General features: G+C 38.4%; 1 protein-coding gene across 3 annotated transcripts in view; it reads right to left on the bottom strand.

Moving 5' to 3' along the window:
- Positions 1 to 5,000, bottom strand: part of LOC137968128 (neurexin-3b-like) — a 44,879-nt gene that overhangs the window by 33,230 nt on the left and 6,649 nt on the right. Inside the window, exon 2 of one of the 3 annotated variants that reach the window (XM_068814752.1) lies at positions 1 to 145. This exon is cut by the window's left edge and continues 626 nt beyond it. The exons of 1 other annotated variant lie outside the window; for it this stretch is intronic. The gene's annotated coding sequence lies outside the window, so the exon portion shown is untranslated. The remainder of the gene's footprint in view (positions 146 to 5,000) is intronic. One more of the 3 variants, XM_068814753.1, reaches the window with a different exon arrangement.

The following is a 5,000-nucleotide window of genomic DNA, read 5'->3' as shown; positions in this document are numbered from 1 at the left end:
CTGGTTTAATAGCAGAGCTTGCATTGCGTTTTAATAACCTGGAAATTTTTAAGTTGATTCGTTCACTGTCGTCATCTCTCAACCACATACCCGCTATCTGCGATTACGACAACCTCATTGGCGAATTGCGCTCCATTCTTATCTCCTAAAATAGTAGATATTTTGGGAAATAGGGAAAACTTAACAAGGGTCCTCCATGGAAGCAAGGAGTCATGAAAATTTGAAAGCATTGACTAGTCATTCTGGCGGAGATTTCACGGTTATACATAAAAGCATACAACGAAAGCCCATTGGTAAAGATTTAAGTGCTTCCACATTACACCCGAAGGCCAAAATTCTGCTTATTTCTTAAAATTATGAGGCGTCAAAAGTGCTGCGTTTTGATGACATCTCACTGAATGCTTTTATGTGCTAATATTCTTCAAATAGCGCTCATTAATGCGATATAAACTGACTGTAGGGAAAAAAGAACTTTCATCCCCTTGATGTAATCCCGAAGATTTTCCTTCGCAGTGGCTCCAAACTTCGGAGCTGGCTTACGGATTCGAAGCCGAAATGTGTGCTTTCACGCGCATTTGTTTGTAAACTCCGATTAATTTGCTCTGTTCATTTAGCGAGTAGCTTCATTAAAAATTCAGGAGTTTCTATATTTATTTTATTCAAGGACGTTTATTTGCAATGCAGAGTTGAAGTATAATTTAGCGCAGTTATGTTCTTTTTCTCATCGGCTCGTGTCTGCTCCTCCGTGCTTTCCAAAGCTCTTACGGCAAAACTGCGGCGTGGCTAAAAAGGGAAGCGGGAAACGAAATACATTAAATAATAATTTCTTATCGCTTAGTCTTCTGGTTTTCTATTCAGCGATTTTGTGAAAATAAACATTAATTTCACGATCGTGGTCAAACGTAATTTGTCGGTATACTGGATCGTTTGAGTTTACCTGCGTTGTTCTGGGTTAAAAATTTCTCTCCAGGCAACGGCATAGTAAGTATTTATTCTCCTTCGATTCTCCAGGATTTAAAACGTATCATTCTTCCATTTGGTTTATAACTCAGTCTTGCTCAGTATAAATGCGTCCATTATAAATTAAAACAATCGCAAGTTTATATAATAACAAAACAGCGATAGAGCGACGCGGGTCACAGCGATGAAATAAAAAATTCAAAGAAGCGGTCATAGTCGAAACTCAATTCTTTCAGTGCGCATTGTTTGTTTAGTTCCATGAATTTCTCATTACTCTACCTCTTGAGTTTTAGAACACTTAACAGCTGAGTTTTCTGTTACATCCCTTCAGCTCTACATGTCAATTTTTTTTTGGCAATGAAGTGTAGGCGAAACAAAATGCGACCAAAATGGCACGTAACAAAAGTGGAACGTGATTCCGTGGTATTTTTCAATCTAAATTGCCGTCATAAATTAACCAATGAATCTCGGATGAGCTTAATAGTCCCACAAAATCAACTATTTTCCACGTGAATCCCTTATTTCAGCAAAACTTAGGGAGATATACACTGATTTAAAGAAGAAGCGAAAATCGGCCATGACAATTTCGAACTCATTCATCCCTCAGGCAGAACAAAAAAAAAAAACAAACATTTTCTTTTTACCTTTATTTGTACGTGTTTTAAATTCTTTTTTGGGATTAAAACCCCCTACGTTAAACAGGAAAAAAATCTTTCTTATCAAACAAGAATTATCCGCGACGAGATACTGAATAATCCAAAAGTTGAGGACTTCACACACGTCTGATTATTTAAGAGGTCTTCTCGAGCTCACTGGAGAAATGCATTTTATTTACGACAGATTCTATTATAAATGACTCTATGATCTTTGTAGTTTTAAGTATGTCACGGTCTCTTTTGTCAATTCTTTTTTGCATACTTTGTTTCTGATGAACAGTTGTAAAATTCATATTTCTGATAAAAATCATCATTTTTCTCCTCAAGGGATCTTATTTCTAGCATCACCTGCCCTTCGCTTTGTTTATAGATCTCAAGTATTTGCGGTAATATTCTTGGCTATTTCGCAGTTTAGTTTTAATCTTAACCGATTGTTTCCTCGATTTTAGTGTGAAAGGCATCCACACGCTTTTTCTATTGAAAAGCACACAGGGTGTGCAGGCATGTTTTAGACGACCTACTCACAACAAATAGAGCGGTTTTCAATTGAATGTCGAAAGTAATAGACCAATTTCGATATATTAAAATTCAGTCCTAAACAAAAGACATCATCTCGAGGCTCTGGGGAATAAATATAAGGATTTGTATGAGTTTATTCCCCAGAGCCTCGAGATGATGCCTTTTGTTTTGGACTGAATTTTAATATATCGAAATTGGTCTATTAGCGAATTGCTTTGGTTTTGCATACTTCACTCAGTGATTGGTTCAAAGTTCTCGGACCCTTTTTAACCAATCAGAAGTGAAACCAAAACCAATCCTTGCTCGCGCGTGCACATTTTCCCGCGCTTTGTGTCGGCTACGTGTAATTACTTCGAGTTTTGATTGGCCAAAATGATTACTTTGGTTTTGGTTTTACGACACTCGATTGAAACTCGCTCTAAACAGGTTGAACTAAAACGAGTTTTTCAAACCAACTTTGTTTACTGTTTGTTGGAAAATTCTGAGTGGAGTGACCATTGCTTAATAAGTGATCGGTTTTCCAAATACACCAATCAACCGGACGAAATTTTGTGTACCATTAAAATGTTGCGTTCCCAAATTGTGAAGGCAACCCTCAAAGGGTCGGGAATCAGGAGATAATGGCAAATGGAAAATTTTCGGTCGGAATTTCCGGAGAAAGTTTGTTATAATATACCCTTCACCGGGTATATATTTTCTGGAAATCTTGGCAAAGTGACGTCGTGGTATACACGCCGAGTTTAAGGTGGTTTGTACACTGCGCTTGCGCAACGATTAACAGGTCGATGCACTCCATACGCGACCAACTAACAAAGAATAATAAACCAACATACGGAACTTGTTGAACATTGTACTTTCCGTAGGCTTACTAAGGCAACAGGAAAGTTGAAATTTTTTTCCAAATAGTTTTCTGGAGACTTTTTTATCAGCTAGTTTAAAGGGAACCTCCACTAAAACAACAAAATAACTTTAAACCACAGAACATAATGTTAACAATTAAAATTGTTCAAACTTTTTCCAATGAAAGCATTTGTATCCGAAAAAAATGAATTTCAAAAAGACTTGTTTTGGCTGATTTCCCGGGCGCCACCATCTTGAATAATTGTGACGTTTCGTGGTTGCCCTATTGTTCTGATACAAAGGGCGTTTGTTCTGGAACAATAGAGCAACCACGACACGACACAATTATTCAAGATGGCGCCTCCCGGGAAATTTGAAAGCCAAAACAAGCGTTTTTGAAATTCATTTTTCTCGAATATACTCCCTGACGCTTTAAGGTGCCCTTAAATAGCCTGCGTACAACGAAGAAAGAGTGTTAGTTTTGAAACGCCTACCTTCCCTTTCTCATTTTTCTCACGAATTTTCTAGTGAATATAAATAGTGTCTTAAAGGGAAACGTGCTTCGATACTACAACTTCCCTGGGAATTTGCAGTTTCATGCTCATCGATAGCTAATACATGTTCTGCGAGGGAGTTTAGAAAACTGTAGAGCACACGTTTTTGGACAACGCCTTAGTTTTATTCACGTACGCATTATTATAAATTGCGCACTCTTAAGGTATATTCAGCTATTATTGTTCAGCGATCGTAGAATCTGCTACTTGCTATCTATCAATGGATATCCTATCAAGCTATCTTTTGGTGTGAGTCGTCGACCGAAGTAAGTTTTTTTATCTTTTTGTACTTGATAGTTTAGTATTGCATGATTATGGTCGATTTTTAGAGTTTAGTGATGGAATTGCACTAGGTGTGAGATTCCAAATGATTCTTTATGATTTACTGCGCATTATGTTCATTTTAGTCTTAGTTTAGTAATTGTTGCGCTACTGCTGTTGCTAGTTATAAGTTACAATTTATTAAGGTTCCATTGACATTCAGTTATCACCAAGTTATGTTTATGTCGCATGTCGAATTACTAGATTAGTTTAATACTCTCTAAATCAATTGTATGCCGAATTATCGTTTTTCAGTTCGAACCCACAGCCATAGCCACATCTACATCTACCGCTACCATAACTGTTACTCATCGCTACAAACCTACTTGTACCGCTAGTACTGTTACATCGTAAAGTTATCGTCAATTCTTCAAGCTGTCGTTACTCTGTAACTCAAGGAACTGAGATTCTTGAACTTTGATTAAATCTGGTGTACGTATTGCCTATCTGTGGAGTTCGATTTGTCTATTGCCTCACACTAAGTCAGCTACCCCTGTAATTGTCGAAGATCGCCGGAGTATTTCCCAACCTCTAAAATCTTAACAGTTACAAAGAGTTTCTCTATGGTTTCACGTGCGACGTTGCAAACTTTGAAACGGAAGACCTCAGACAGCAATGACCAGAACCAGGTTGCTGACCAGTGGTTTTCGTTAAAGCAATGGTTTGCTGGGGGTGCTCAGTCTCGCGGGTTCAGAAAACCTTGTTGTGGTCATTGTTATTTAAGGTTTTTCGTTTGAAAACTGCTTCGTTGCGTGCGCACGTAGTGTGCACGCCCCAAGGCCCAAGTCCGGTGCACGCGGACAACCGACTCGGCTTGAGTCGACCGAATCGACACCGTTGCCGTCACGGTTGGTGCGCAGCCAGACGTAATTAACTGGGAGTCGGTTTTGATGACAAAGTCAGACCAGAGTATAGAGTGTTTTCATATGACGTCACGGCGGCCATCTTGGTGTCCCAAAACAAAGAAAATGGTGGCCATGATGGTGTACCAAACTAATCTTCCGGGAATGGTACTCTATTTATATGCAAATACTTTCATTTGTTTCAGTAATCCAATATGGCTGCTGGTCACGAGAGTGAAAGTAAAGTAAAGTAAAGTAGACCTTATTTAACGTCGATAACTCGTAACAGTAACTTTTAATTACTGACA

Source organism: Montipora foliosa, chromosome 8 (assembly GCF_036669935.1).
Source record: "Montipora foliosa isolate CH-2021 chromosome 8, ASM3666993v2, whole genome shotgun sequence".
In the NCBI taxonomy this organism is placed as follows: Eukaryota; Metazoa; Cnidaria; class Anthozoa; order Scleractinia; family Acroporidae; genus Montipora; species Montipora foliosa.
This window is presented reverse-complemented; position numbering and strand designations above follow the sequence as displayed.